We start from the raw sequence: 16,397 nt of genomic DNA on the forward strand, positions 1-16,397 counted from the left end.
TGATTGGTAAATTGAAGGGTCAGGATGAGCAGTTCGGCACGAGGATTGGCGGCGAGTGTCCCATGGAAACCGAACAGGGAGCTGCGGCCAGCGCTTACACGGGGGCGGGGCAGGGTCTTTCCAAGGCGCCTGCGCTAAGCCTGCTTCTCGGCGCCATTTTGTCTAGGCAGCGGTGGCCGCAGCTCTATCGCATTTTATGTTTCTGGTGGCGCAAGAGCCGACTGTTCGTCCCCTGAATTCACTTTGGCGCAGCAGCCATTCACAGTTCCCTCCAGGACAGCACCTGGTGAAGGTCGGAAGGATCGCGGACCTACCAAAAAGGTCAGTTGGAAGTTACGGTCATCCGATTGACTGGGGGATGGCGCAGCTCTAGCGGCACCGACACCGGAAGTGAAGGGGCCGCCTAGCAGCCATGGCGGTGTGAGTTCTCCCCGCGGCGGGGTGGGGAGTTAAGGGGCGGGATGAAAAGGGGGGAGGCTTCCTCTCCCGCCGAGACTGAGAGAAGGGGCGGAGGAGAAGTGCAGGTCTCCTGCTGGGCATCTTTGGGAGCCTCTAGGATGTAAGAGGCTCTGGATTCTGCTCCTTTTCTAGTAGATGTTCTTCTGTTTGGAAGTGTGTTTCGGAAACTTGTCACATTCCCTAGTTTAGCGCTACCGACTGTGGGCACCTCCTTAATTAAGGCGGGAGGGCAAGCTTCTTGGGCACATCCTGCGTGGAGAGCAGTATTTCCGTGTGCTTGTCCCGTGACTGTGCTCCGGGTATCGGAGTGCCGAGGAATTGCTGTTGGCAGCGCTGGCGCTGCTATTGATACTTTGTCTTTAACTGACTGCGTGGGACTGCGCGAGGCTTATGCTACATTTGAAAGGACTGAAATTAGTTTAAAGAACCTCTCCCGAAGGACTTTCGTTCGGGGCAGCCTTGATCATCTTTCAGCAAAGTCTTGTTCTCTGTTAAGTGAAACAGCACTTGAAATGCGGTGACTGTAGTAGTAATTGGCACGTTGTCTTGAAGATTGAGCTAAGTGTAAAATATCGTCTATAAAACACTTCAAATTTATTCAACAGTGAGAACATCTTAAACTAAAGCCAGATCAAGTTTTTATTCATCAGTGATTTTTCACAAAATTGCTTTTTAAGAAACTAAAATACATGTGATAGATATTTGATCTCATACAACGTCTGTTTTAAACCTATTTGATTTAATAACTTTTGTGTGGATTTTTTTTTTAATTACAGTTTTGCTGAAGAAAACAGGATATATCCGTGACAGATATCTGAAAATAATCCTGAGGTGAGTTCTACTTTTTGTAACAATCTTCAGAATTGAGAATACCTGCAGACGTTTCTTATTAACTTGTAATTCAAGTAGAACAATAAATAGGAGAATGAGAGACTGGTAGTCAAAAGATGTTTTGTTGGATCAAGTGTTTAAGTGAATGTATAGTTAGCTTCCTTGTGTGATATTTTAAAATGAAATCTGGTAATTAAGACATCCCAATGAAGTTGTGCATTCATGTGTTTCCCACCAATAGAATTTTTTGTACTTCATATTTTTGTTATGAAATAACGTGAACATTTCCACAGCTTTTTCTCCCTGTAAAAAAATTTGGCACATAGAAAATATACTGGTTATAAAAATTTAGAAGTAAAGCTTTTTTTTTTTATTATTTAGAAAATTATAAAACAATGCAATGTTGCTGAAATTTCCAGGGGATAATCACCCAAATTCCACTACTTGACTTCAAGGTGTTTTTATCTGATTCAAATAATGTTCAAGGTGTTTTTATCTGATTCAAATAACGCATGCAGTGGGCATTTGGAAATCAATAAAAAGCTGAAAGAAAAATCTCTTGTGTCCTCTCTACCAAGAGATAATTACAGATTATATTGTACTTACATATTATATAGATGAGTTTCTTTTATGCATTGGCTTCGTTTTACCAAAAAAAAAAATCATTCTAATTGTGTTCATTTTTGTCCCTCATTTTTTTCTTTATGGAAAACATACAAGCACTTTTCATGGCTTATGACTGCATAATGTCCATGGTACGTGGGTACATGTTCCATTTAATATATATGTATGTATATCTTGCTCTTTCCATTTTCCTGCAATAGTAAGAATGTATCTGAAGAAACATAAGGCCCATCATTACAGGCTTTAGACCCAGACCAGGCCTAAGTTTCAGGAGGCAGTTCCTGCAAGTCAGGCCACCCAGCTCTGACTAATCAAGAACCAACACCATAAAGTGATTCCTTCAGCCAATCTGGGTGCTGTAGCCCACCATAAGGTGATTCCCTCAGCCAACCTGAGGACTGTACATCGACATGAAGAAATATCATCCACTCCCCTCGTTGGAGGATGAGAATTCCCCAGACCCTCAATAAAAACTCTGTGTAACTGATGCTCGGGACTCCCTACCACTACCGCTGTGAAGGTAGGAGTCTTGAGCCCAGGCTAAAGCTTGCAATAAAGGACCCTCATGTTTTTGCATCGCATCGATACTCTGGTTTGTGGGACCTGAATATCTGGGCACAACATTTGGGGGCTCATCTAGGATCCCTCAAGTCCCAGATTATCCGATTTGGAGGGTTTCTTTTCCCTTCTTCTGTTCCTCGATAAGTGTGTTCCTCTCTGAATATGGTACCGTTTCTCTGCATAGTGGGTCAGCAGGAGGCGTAGGCTGATGCGTTGGTAGGCTGCCAACCGGGGGTTACAGAAGATGTTCGGGACTGCCCAGAAGTAGATTTCTTTATCGACACTGATTGATAAATGTCAGAATAGTGCCTTAGATTCATCTTTTGTGGAACTCCAGAGAAAATTTTTGTCTTTTGTTTCTGTCTGTTTGTGTCAGTGTCTATTGTTCTTTTTTTTTGGTGTTGGCTGGCCCAACAGAAACAACATGGGACAGACAATGACGACTCCTCTGTCATCTTGACTAAAAATTTCAAGGTTGTTAAATGTAGAGTTAAGTGTAGATGTCAAAAAGACTAATTAACCTCTTTGTGCTCCATAGAGTGGCCATCCTTTTTAGTTGGATGGCCTCTGGAGGGAACTTTTGACTTAACCACCATTAGTGCTGTTAAACAGGTTGTTTTCCAGGCTGACCGACACGGACACCTGGACCAAATTCCCTACATCTTAGTTTGGCAGGACCTCATCAAAGACCCTCCAGGCTGGCTAAGACCCTTCTTACTCTTACTATCCCCTAAACCCATCCTCTCTGTATGTCTGACTGGGCAGAGACCCACAGCCCCTGTCCTGCAGAATGGCACTGGGGGGGGAAGGGATGACATCTTCCCCCCTCTGTACCAACCTTCCTCGGTTCTGGCACATGTGACAGCCTCGCCACTGATGGGAAAAGCCCAATCGGATTTACGGGGACAAGGGTCAGCTGCTGGCACCCATTTGAACCGTGTGGCCAGATCTCCCTCTCCTGTTAACCCTGATTCTACTGTATTACCCCTCAGGGTGGCAGGTTCTGAAGATGAGGACAGCAGTCAGCCCCTGCATTACTGGCCTTTCGCTACCAGTGATCTCTAATTGGTGGGCACAAAACAGTAGGTTTTCTCACAACCCAAGGACCTTATTGATCTTCTAGATACTGTTCTTTTCACTCATCAACCCACATGGGATGATTGTCAGCAACTCATACAGGTCCTTTTCACGATTGAAGAAAGGGAAAGAATCCTGTCTGAAGCCCGACAGTTCTAGGGGACATCGGACAGCCAACCAGGCTGTCATAGATCTCATCTTTCCTCTCAACCACCCCACTTGGGATTACAGCCAGGCTGAATGTAAGGAGCGCCTCCAGGTCTATTGCCAGACTCTCATGGGAGGTCTCAGAGCGGCTGCTCGCAAGCCGACTAATTTGGCCAAGGTAGGGGATGTGCAACATGAAGCCACTGAAAGCCCAGCTGCCTTCTTAGAGCAATTAATGTAAGCTTTTAGACAATATACCCCCATGGATCCAGGACAGTCTGAAAATAGGGCAGCGGTCATTACGGAGTTTATCAATGAGGCTGTGCCCGACATTCGGGAAAATTTGCAGAAAATAGACTATCTGGGTGAAAAATCCATGCCAGACCTATAATAACAGGGAAACACCTGAACAGTGAGAAAGTTGCATCAGAATGAAGATAGAAAAATTCGGGTGGTCGATGACGCCCGATGCATCAGGATATGGCCAGAATTTTGCTAGCTGCCACCGCAGGCTCCCCAGTAGAAAAATAACGCCAGCTTCAATCTCTGACTCAGGGAGCCAGCAGAGATGGTAGCCGCAGCTACCTACTGAAAGATCAGTGTGTGTATTGCAAAAGATTTGGACATTGGCCAGGGGTTGTCCTTACAAGGTTAAACAGACGAGCCGTTTGGGTTCCCCCACGCGCCAGGTCTTGTTGGCAAATACTGGAGACAGCGACTAGGGAGGTTGGGGCTTGGCTCCCCTCTCCGAGTCCAGGGTAATCCTCAAGGTGGAGGAGTCTCCAGTAGACTTTCTAGTTGATACCAGCGTACATCATTCGATTCTGCGTCACCCCCACAGTAAGCTTTCTTCTAAAACTTCCTGGGTTTCAGGGGCAACTGTCATGACTAATACCCATGGACTACTTTAAGAACAGTGGACCTTGGCATGGGCCAGGTAACCCACTCGTTCATGGTCATCCTAGAATGCCTCTATCCCCTCCTCAGTCGAGACCTCTTAACTAAGCCAGATCATTTTCACCCCCAAAGGGACAGTGGTCTCTGACTCAAAGAAGCAGCCTCTGCACGTTCTGACTGTTGCATTGCTGGATGAATATTTCTCCACCAACTCGCTGTGACATTTACTACCCCTGACTTAAACTTTCTGGCTTAGCCTGGTCCCAACAGCATGGGCAGAGACTGGTGGGATAGGCCTGGCTGCACATAGGCCAACGGTAATAGTTGAACTTAAGGCATAGGCCGAACCGGTCCCGGTCCGCCAGTATCCGAGGCCTCTAGAAGTCAGGCAAGGCATTATCTCCTACATCCAGAGACTTTTAGATCAAGGAATCCTGCGACCCTGTCACTATGCTTGGAATACCCCACTCCTGCCCATTCAGAAACCCCATTTAAAGGACTACTGGCCGGTTCAGGACCTCCTGGAGATGGCTAACAGAAGCCCAGAAAGCCACATGCAGATCCCTAGGCCCCAAAATCAGTGCCAGGTCCATGAGTTCTTGGGATCGGCAGGCTTTTGCCAGCTCTGGATTTCTGGTTTTGCAGAGCTAGCCAAGCCCCTGTATACAGCCACCAAGGAAGGTTCAGCTTTTCAGTGGACCCCAGAGATGAAATTCTCGTTTTCAGCCATAAAAGCAGCACTCCTCGCCGCCCAATACTACCAAGCCCTTTCAGCTTTACATAGATGAACACAATGGGTTTGCAAAAGGGGTGCTGCCCCAGTACCTAGGCCCATGGAAAAGGCCAGTGACATACCTATCCACAAAGCTAAATCCTGTCTTGGCCGGATGGCTCCTTGCTTGCGTGTCATTGTTGCCATAGCCGTGACGGTAAAGGACGCAAATAAAATTACTCTGGGCCAGACTCTTATGTCACTACCCCTCACACTATACAGGGGCTGCTTAAACAAGTACCCGACCGATGGCTCATCAGTGCCTAGCTAACCCACTACCAGAGCCGCCTCCTCAACCCGGAAAGAGCCATCTTCAATCCTGCCACCTTAATCCTGCCACCCTGCTACCAACCCCTGACCTGGATGCCCTGATCCACAATTCCATGGAAGTTCTCGTGCAGCTCCATAGAACCCGTGCGGACCTGCAGGACCCACCTCTTTAGGAGGCCGATGAGGGATGGTATACTGAGCAGCAGCTTCGTCCAGAATGGGTTAAGGTACGCGGAGCGGTGGTAAACTCCGTCAATTGACGGAGTCATCTGGGCAGAAGCCCTACCAGTCGGAACCTCAGCCCAAAGGCAGAGTTGGTGGCCTTGACAAAGGCCCTACAACTGGTCGCGGGCAGGTGTTTTGACTGTACGCTGACAGCCGGTACGCATTTGCTACTGCCCATGTCCATGAAGCTATTTTTAGGGAAAGAGGACTTCTGACTTCAGAAGGTAAAGCTATCAAAAATAAAGAGGAGGGCCCTCCCTGGTGGCACAGCAGATTAAAGCACAGCACTAAGAAAGTAAAACCACTTGTACATGAGTTCGATACCCACCCGGAGGTGATCCACATGGTGCAGCAGACCTCTGCTGACCTGTCCACTGCTCCCCTCAGCAGTGTACTTCATCAGTCAGCCTGTTCTGCTCCCCACTCTGTCTCTGGTGAATCCTCCTCTACCTCCCCTGTCTGTACCTCTGGCCTGTACCCCAGTTCTGTATGAATAAATAAAATCTTTTTTAAAAAAAATAGCTCTTGGCTCTTCTTTCAGCCACCTGGCAGCCTTCTAAATTGGCCATTGTTCATTGCCCTGGACATCAAAAAACCAACACTCCAGAGGCCCTGGGCAACAACCTTGCTGACCATACTGCTAAAGAGGTGACCCCCCTCGGTCCCGATCTGGGGGGGGGAGGGGCACAGCTGCCAAAACAGCCTGAATATTCCTTGGAAAATGTTGATTGGATCACCTCGCTTACAGTGGCGTATTTCCTATTTATTTTTTCAATGACTGGTGGTATACAGTGGAAGCAGAGCCCACATTACCGGCAAGTTTAGGCCCGGAAATCCTCACCAAAATTCACAAAACTACTCATTTGGGGACGTGGAAAATGCCAGAGATCATGTTGCGGGCACCTCAGGATTAAGAACCTAGTTGCTGAGTGCAAAGTCTGTCAACTGACCAATGACCCTCACTGTCTTGGGGGAGCAGGTATTAGGGTCCGGGGTCTTCGCCCGGGGACACACTGGGAGGTAGATTTCACAGAGGTAAAACCTGGCAAATATGGATGTAAGTATCTGTTGGTTTTAGTAGACACCTTTTCAGGTTGGACAGAGGCGTTTCCAACAAAAAGAGAAACTGCACAAATCGTAGCAAAAAAACTTCTTGAAGACATCATCCCCAGGCATGGTTTTCCCATTCTCATTGGCTTGGACAATGGACCGGCATTCGTGTTGCGGGTAACAGGGCATAACCAAACTTACTGGGGCAAATTGGAAATTGCACTGTGCTTACTGACCCCCAGAGCTCAGGTCAGATGGAAAGAATGAATAGAACTTGAAAAGAGATCCTTACTAAATTGACCAGGGACACTGGCGTGGACTGGGTGGCCCTCCTTTCCTATGCGTTATTTCAGGCACTCAACACTGCCTGTACACTAAATCTCTCACCCTTTGAAATCATGTTTGGGGTCTCTTCTGTTACTCCCTCCAGGTACACTGATTGTATGTCAGGATTCACTAATCGTGACCTTTTCCTTACTGTTGCAGCATTGCAGTGAGCACACCAAGACATTTGGCCAAGACTTTGTGCTCTTTATGAAGGAAGAGCCCCACCAACCCACACACATTTGAGGCAGGGGACCTGGTGGATGTCCGCAGACATTAAGTGGGCACTTTGGAGCCACGTTGGAAGGGACCCTTCGTTGTCATCTTGACCACACCAACTGCACTTAAAAGTAGACGGCATTGCTTCCTGGGTGCACCATCCGTGTGTCTGATGGGCCACCAATGAATGCTTACGCAATCCTGTCATCGACCACCAGGCACGACAGTGGACCGTTGATTACCACCATGACAACCCTTTCAAGATAACCCTACGATTCCCTCACCGCTTTATGGCCTCCGACCCAGCTGCTTGTCCTACACCGCCTTCCAGTCCCCCACCAGACCAGCCTTCCAGGGCAAAAAGCTAAGACCATGTTCTTAATATGGGCCCTACTATATGGGTGGGTCCCCTACCACATAAGTGCCAACCCCTACCAGCCCTTTAACCTCACTTGGCAGCTTCTTGACAGATCTGGTAAAACCCTTGCCCAGGTGTCCCGCATCGCCCCATTGTACACCTGGTTCCCTGACCTTGGGTTTGACCTCCGAGCCCTGTTCCAGAGCAAAAGCCACTGGGGTTTACGGCATAGTTATTATTACGTCTGCCCGGGGAGGTCGTCCATAGGAAGTAACAGGGACTGGAAATCTCTATGTGGAGGGGTGGCTGACTACTATTGTAAGTCATGGAGCTGCGTGAGCACAGGTGATACCTACTGGGACATTCCCGTTAAAAATGACCTTATTACCCTTGTCCGCAATGACACACCAGATGTGATCTATAGGGGACGCAGGTATAGGACTTGTCCCAGGTCTGGCTGTAATCCCTTAAAATTACAGTTCACTGCAGCAGGTAGGGCTGATAGAACTTGGGAAATTGACAAGACTTGGGGCATCAGGCTAAACAGTGTTGGTCACCCGGGAGAACTCTTCTCTCTCCGTCTAAAAAAGGAAGCCCTTGGGGCCCTCCCTGGTGGCACAGCGGGTTAAAGCACTGCACTACGAAGCTTAAGCCACTTCCTCATGAGTTCAATTCCCGCCTGCCCCTGAGGAGTCCACATGGCGAGGCAGACCTCTCCTGACCCGCCCACTGTTCCCCTCAGCAGTGTACTTTGTCGATCTGCCTGTTCTGCTCCCCACTCTGTCTCTGGTGAATCCTCTCACCCTCCGCATCTCTGGCCTGTACCCCAGTTCTATATGAATAAATAAATAAATCTTTTTTAAAAAAAAAAAGGAAGCCCTTACTCCATCCCTATCCACAGGAATAGGACCCAGCCCAGTCTTAGTGCCAAAACCCAGGCCGCTAATCACCACAAAAACTCCAACTTGTGTGACTGGGACCATCCTGGGTCCTACTGGACTGGCCCCTTCAGGCCCAACATTGACACATCAATAACTCAGACCCCTATTTCCCAATGGCAGCCATTTGGCAGGTGCTCACCTCAACCTTTGAAGTTTTAAACACTTCTAAATCCTATTTGACGGAGGGTTGCTGGCTCTGTATGAGCGCACAGCCCCTTTTCTATAATGGTGTAGCCATCAGTAGCAGTTACTCCTAAGTAGAGTGCAAAGATTGCCCATGGAGACAACAAGGCAAGGTCTCCTTGCAGCAGGTTAAGGGGACGGGAACCTGAGCCTTTTCACCGAGCATCACACCCCCAGCAGGGTTATGTAACGAGACCATTTCTGTCTCCAGTGACTCATACTACTCTGCCACATTGGGCTGGTGGGCTTGTTCCACTGGACTGACTCCTTGCCTTCATGGCACCATTCTAAACACTGGCAGGAGTTTCCCAAAATAACATACTATGAAAAGACCCAGATGGAATTAGCCTTTTGCCTTACCTTCCCCCAGACAATGAAGGGACATCAGGGCTGCAGCTGTCTTGTTGTCTCTTGTAGGTCTGGGAATTACTGGGGTCACGGGCGTGGGTACCTCGGCACTCATCCTACAGGGTAAAAATTTCTGGGCCCTTCAGGCAACAATAAATGCCGAACTCAAAAATTTAGGACAGTCTATTTCCCAATTGGAAGAGTCACTAAACGCCCAAGCAGAAGTGACACCACAAAATCGTGATGAGTTTGACCTTTTAATTACAGCAAGGGGGCCTGTGCGTGGCCCTTGGTGAGGATTTTTGCTTCTACATGAATCTCTCTGGTGTCATCCAGAACTCCTTGGTTGTGCTACACAGGCGCCTTAGAGAACGGGAACAGGCTCCTGGGTGGTAGATACGAACAGCTCTTCAGTTGGTCCCCGTGGCTCACCACACTCCTCTCTGTTCTAGTGGGACCTCTCATTCTCCTCCAGCTATTACTGACTCAATACTCTTGTATTCTTAATCGACTGGTGGCTTTTGTAGAACAACGGGTCCCAATATTATTCATTGAACTCAACCTCCATCCTCCAGGAACTAGTCAAGGGTGGGGAATGAAGAAACATAAGGCATGCCAGGATAGACCCATACCAGGCCTAAGTTTCAGGAGGCAGTTCATGCAAGTCAGGCCACCCAGCTCTGACTAATCAAGAACCAACACCATAAGGTGGTTCCCTCAGCCAACCTGAGGACTGTAAGTCAACATAAGGAAATATCATCCATTGCCCTCGTTGGAGGATGAGAATTCCCCAGACCCTCAATAAAAACTCTGTAACTGATGCTGGGGGGCTCACAAACACCACCGCTGCATGGGTGGGAGTCTTGAGCCCAGGCTTGATCTTGCAGTAAAGGACCCTCTTGCTTTTGCATCAGATCAACACTAGTGGTTTGTGGGACCTAAAAATCTGGGCACAACAGTATCAAAACATTCCCTTGTATATGTTTTGTAAAAGATTTTGTGTGAGAATTGACATCAGTGGCTAAAACTTCAGTGCTCCGTGCTTGTCCATCAGGAAGTTTTTCTGGTTTTTCATTGGCTTTATTTTCACTTTCTCTCCAAAGTTTGTTTATTGAAGTAAAACTACCACAATCTTTTTAAGTCACACAGAAAAATAAATTTGATAATTTTTCTTGAATCTCCAGTGATTCTGTTGAACTGATTTTTCCGTCTAGAATAGCTAGACATTTGTAAGTGAAACATTTTGCTACACAAAAGCAACATTTAGAGATTATTTGGTTTCCCTGCAAGTTGTGTTTAGCTACTTTGTTTCCCTGTAGCTTTCCTTTTAGATTTTTGTCACATGTGCATTTTCTTAGTGCACATGATACCCTCACAGGATCCTTGCTGTGCCTCTCTTCATTACACATACTTTGCAGTTGTTTGACTCTCCTGAGTTTGGTTTGAGGCTCTATTTCTGACAGCAGCATCAAGGTTTTAATCACTGTTAATGTCTCCCTAACTGATGGTAGAAGTTAAGTATTTCCTATTGTATATGAAGTGTGAAATAACCTAACAGTAATTGACAGTATTTCTAAGAAATTCATATTTCACAGATACCATCTGAACGTTCACACTTTACCGTTCCAAATACTTAATTTAATGCTGAATACAATGTACACTTAGAGAACCCCTAAGATTCTTCCCTCCTTGGAATCCCCTCCTTGATGGATATTTAAGGATATTATACTTTAACTGTTTAAGTATAAGTGAAAAGAAATTGTGATAGAAATGTTTTTTTAACCCGTTTCAGTCAAATTAATAGAACTCAAATCAAAATTATCAAGTATTTAATGTTTCTGTGAGGAAAAGCTGTATTGAAAAGCTGAATGTTTTATTTAGTTAAGAGTTCATGAGTTTACATAAGTAGTGTATCCCCAGGTGGTATTTTAATCTGACTTCTCAAAATATCCTTGCTTTATTTACCTGTTCATTTGGTTGTTGTTTTGTAAGTTTTTGATCTCAAAACACTATGAACACTTACATCACTTTTTTAAGCCATGGTAAAATACCTCACAGATCAGTAAGTGTTTAGAAGCCTTTTTTTTGTTTTTTAAAAGAAATAATTTAAAGAGTGTTTTGAGTGTATGGGCTATAGCATACTGAAAACTAAAAGAAGTCTTTGTTTTCTAAACTTAATTTTGGTAAAATTAAATTAAAGTGCTACAGTTACAGTTTTTAAAAACCTGGATTTACTATTTGTTAAAAATTCTGTTTCTTAGTGGGGAATGGGATAAAAAACGGGGGGGGGGGAATGCACAGGACTATGGTGGTGGCACAGGGGTGATTTGGTGATGGGAAACCCGCGGGGATTACAATCGAGATGGAAAAAAAAAATGTGCAAAATGATGTAAAAATAAACTTTGAAAAAAAAATATTCTGTTTCTTATGTGCAGTTCTAATCAGAATTGTCCATCTCACTATTATACTGTAAGTAGGTAGGTAGATGTATTTTTTTGAAAAATGTTAGAATTTGTCCCTTGTTAGGATTTGTCTCATTAACAAGCTATGTCTTGTTTGTGGAGAAGTAGAACAGATTGCTGTGTTGAATGTAGTTGCTTTCCTAATGATTTTGTTTTTTGTTTTTTGGAAATTACATAATATGATTATTTGTAACTAAAGCAACCTTTGCAGTCCTTTTATGTTCTTTTGCCCTGTTAGCTGTCAATACTGATTTAATTTCCACATGGTGTCATAATATTTTTCTCTCCTACCCAATTTAAACTAGAATGGCAGTATATTTTAAGTTTCAAGTCAAGTATTCCAGGTTTCCTACTGGTGTTCCTACATGGCAAGAATGCTCAAGGAACATACTATCAATAAAAGAGAAAGCATAATAAGAAGATCCAGTTTAGATAACTTTTGATGAACTTAACTCACAAGATTAGATTTGTCAATATTCAGTATACAGTTAGATCTAATTGACTGCTAAAAGGTAATTTTCTAATGTAGAACAAAAATCTATTTAGTTGTCATTGAAGGCTTTTCAAGTATAGAGAATTAGAATACACAAAATTAGAAGAAAAGATTCTAGTCGGATGAAAGGTTATATCAAGAATGCATTTACATAAAGAAGCTGTGTTTAGGACAGTGGATAACTAAACCAGTTGGAAGATGATGACTAAAGATTACATTGGGGAAATTATGTGGGGCCACCTTGTCTTTGGCTCTAGGTTTAGCTGCATATTAGAATTTAAGAGGTATTTTACCTCTATGCTTCTTTAGAATAATGGCCAAATATTTAGGAAGCACTCAGATACTGGATCATAGTGTTAGTTTGTATAATGCTTACTACAGTAGAGAACTTTAAAATATATTATTTAGATACAGAAGTAAAAGCTTCTAAACTCCTAGACTCTTTGCCACCAATTCAAAACTCTCCAGAAGTTCATATTAATAAGCTTTCTAAACTTACCTTTTCCTCCCTTGCATCTGCTACAATCGCACTAAACTAGCATGGTTGCCCTGTAGAAGCTTATGTATTTTCCCATTTTTGAGTTTTTAGTAATACTTCAATCGCCATCTGAACATTACCCTCTTGCCACCCATGTTCAGATACTACTTTATTTATAGAAAGTTTTCCTTTGTATTTAAACTATAGGTAATTTGTCCATATAAATTTTATCTTTCCTTTTTCATGATTACTACCACTTTCTATATTACATTTTGGCTTTTTATTCTATCACATTATAGACTGAGATTGTACCTTACGACCTGTGCAGATTGCAACAAACTTGTCACAGACCTTGGCACTTACTAGGCTTTCATTTGTGGAATGAAAGTTATAGCAAGCTAAAAGGTGACAATTAATGGCCAGATACATGCAGCAAAAATATACTTTATCAGTGTTTGTACTCAAAGAACATCTTGCCTGATCATTTACTTAAAATTATGATCACTTGAGGTTTTTAGGGTTTGGGTAAGATTCAAGAATAATACGTAGGGAGTAGAGCACTATGTCATTGTCCACAGGTCAAAAATTTTCACTAGAACATTTTCTTGTTTTTGTTTATTTTAAAGACTAACCACTTGAGGGATTGATTGTTTTTCTGACCATTACTGATTTTTCATAGATTTGCCTGAGCACAAATCTTCCTCATAACCTAGTCTAATGTGTGAAAAGTTTGGCCAGGACTAAAAGGTATGTATGGTGCCTATAACAGAATAAAACAGCTGACTCAGTTATTGAACTCATAATCTCACTCTGTAGGAACATTTTTTTTTTCTTTATCAGAATACCAAAAGGCGACTAGTAGTCTAAGAATAGGAACTGAGTGGAATTTCTTGAGGACATTTATTGATCTTTGACTGCTATATTTATTGATAGTCCTGGCCTCTAGAGTTAGGAAGGTTGGGAAATAGTTAAAATACCAGGCTCATAGCAAGTATTCATAGTTAAAGCAGCAGCTTTTGTATTCCTTTGCTCAGAAGTTCTCAGGATTATTAAAGTAGTTCAGTAGGATTGAATTGTATAGGTGTCCTAATAAACACTGAAATTAAAAACCAACTATTCTGTATTGTAATTATAAGCCTGTCTTCTTCAATTGTGATCTGGAATCAGTTACTCTGTGTGAATGTTTACTTTTAGAATTTTAGGAGTTTTGCACTAGGTGTTTACAATTCTTAATATTTAGAATTCCAGTCCTGGACCATAATTTTTAAAATAGGAATTTCTATTCATACTTCTAATATCTATCCCTGAAAGGTTAACTAATAATTAACACCTCCTCAAAATCAGATGTATCAGACATTGCGTTGACTTGATTATTTTAGCACTTAAGAAAGTTGCTGTTATTCCTATTGCACAGGGTGATTCTGACAAGAAGTTTTAATGTCCTTTCTTTCTCATTTTACTTTATTTTATTTAGCAAGTATTCTAATTGCTTTCATTGACTAAAGATTTAAGAGAGTAACTTAAACACTTAAACCAGATAGCTGTTAATTTCATTGTAGTGAAACTTCTGTTTCATATATGTGTATGTTGTCCACACGTAGCAAATGAAATTACAGTGTACTCTGGTATTTTCTCCTATAATTTATTAAAAAAAATGTCTTGACACGAAAATTGACTTCATGCCTCAATATACTTTTATGGACATAGGGAGGAATAGACTAGATAAAAATGTTTTTACATCTATTTGGTAGTTTGTTTACTGGATTATACCATTATAACCTTAAGATATATACATACATACAGTTCTGTATGTATAAATAAATAAATCTTAAATTCTTATTTGAAAATACTTCTAGTTGTTATACCAGCAATGAAATTGGGATAGTAAGAGCAATGGGAGAAGGCTTATGGTTTGTTGGTATTATGTTTTTCAGTCTTCTAATCCTGATGGCCCACTTAGGGAAATATATTTACATTTGAATTTAGGGTTACCTCAAGTCCCTTGGTAAGCATAAACAAACAAAAGCCTTAAGTGGTCCTCTCAAACCAAACCAGAACTTTTTTTTCTTTTAAATCTTTGTTTCTTAATCTTTGTGTGCAATCAAACTGCTTCCAATGTTTGTATAATTTTGGGGACTTAGATCTCGGTCAGACAAGACGAAAAAGGAGAGGTTTTATATGAAGAACCATTTACACATTTTTTTAAAAGCCATCTTCCTGTTTCTAATTTCTCCATGTATCACATGAAAATGTCTTTAAAGTCTTTAAATTTGCAAGGGAACCTTGGTAACCAAGACACATTTTTGCTTTTTCTTACAAATTGAAGTTCTGTATTTTATTACACAGTCACGAAAAACTAGTCTGTTAACTAGTAATTATTAAAGCCACAAAACTTGCTTTTCTATGCCGCCAAGAGCTTCCTGTTTTGTCAGATTTCCTTTTAGGGAAGAGAGTAGCTTTAGAGTAGATGAGCTGAGTTTCATGTTTAAAGCTTCTCTGCTGAAACTGTTTGGAAGCTGTCCAGCTATGTAGATGAGGAAAAACTAAATGGCTGCTATGTCTGTGCATGAAGTTATTTGTCAGAAAGCTTAATTTTGGCTTTATATCACCAAAGAGAGTTGCCAGCCAGGAAGGAAGAGAAATCTTCATTGTCAGAAACAATTGTATGGCTTGCCATCTTTGTGGCCTGCTTTTAAGCTTTCCATGTAAAACATTTCAGTTTATGAATGAATCATCATATTATCTGAAGTAAGAGTATATGTTCATTTCTTGCATTTTCTCTAGAAATATGCGACTGCATTCAGCTATATTTGCTTCATTTTTCAGTAGACAGGTAAAAGGTGACTAGAGTATTAAATATCTAGGGGTGCAAAAGTAGCAGTGAAATGATTTTAACTCTCTTGCAATGAAAATAGTAAATATAACAGTTATATGTCACATTTTTAATCCTATGAAATAAACTTCTGAGAAAACATATCAGTGTAAAACACACTTTCAAAAGAAACCCTGAATCTCTTCATCTCACTGGTATGGGAGTCTTGTGTTAAAGTTCTCTTGCTGTGGCAGAACTAATAAGCCTTTCTAAAATTGTCTTTTACCAAAATAACCTGGCTTGCCTTAAGCCAGACTTTTTTACTCTTTCTTGACTTGTCAATAAAATGTGAAAGATGTTATTTAACCCGTGCATAATTAGGCTATTTTTCTCCCTAAAGACTCCAACTAATGTCCGCTCATGTTGAAAATGTTCTGAAAGCTGATGCTAAATAAGGTATTTGAAACCATCTACTGGAAAGTTTTTGCCAGATATTTCATCATCTAGGTATGTATAACCATTTCTATGGCATATACTTCTTAAACTGACGGAAATAAAATTTCCTTAACATCATTTATAAATGTCATCTCCACTTTGCTTTGTAATAGAAATTTCTTTATCATGAACCCTTTAAGTAACCAATTTCTGTTTTCATGTCTTCTCAATACCCTGAGCACAGATGATTTCAAACTGTAGTGTTGTATTCATACTGTCATATATTTGTTAAAAATGCAGAAATCTGGGGCCCTTCTTGGTTGCACAATGGGGTTGGCACTTAGCACTGCAAGCGAGCTGCAGCCACTTCAGTGCCAGTTTGAGCCCCAGCCCCAGAGGTGACCACATGGTGAGGCAGACCTCTCCTGACC

At 42.5% G+C, this 16,397-nt stretch overlaps 1 long non-coding RNA gene and 1 pseudogene across 1 annotated transcript; both read left to right on the plus strand.

Moving 5' to 3' along the window:
- Window positions 1-140: 140 nt before the first annotated feature.
- Window positions 141-2,808, plus strand: LOC105853597. Its single transcript, XR_001145422.1, has 3 exons — window positions 141-321; window positions 1,236-1,290; window positions 2,115-2,808. It is a non-coding gene; the product is annotated as an uncharacterized LOC105853597 (long non-coding RNA).
- A 431-nt stretch (window positions 2,809-3,239) lies between these two features.
- LOC105853596 lies at window positions 3,240-4,266 on the plus strand (annotated as a pseudogene).
- The last annotated feature ends 12,131 nt before the right edge of the window (window positions 4,267-16,397 follow it).

Source organism: Condylura cristata, unplaced genomic scaffold, assembly GCF_000260355.1.
Source record: "Condylura cristata isolate star-nosed mole 26May11 unplaced genomic scaffold, ConCri1.0 scaffold00013, whole genome shotgun sequence".
NCBI lineage: Eukaryota > Metazoa > Chordata > Mammalia > Eulipotyphla > Talpidae > Condylura > Condylura cristata.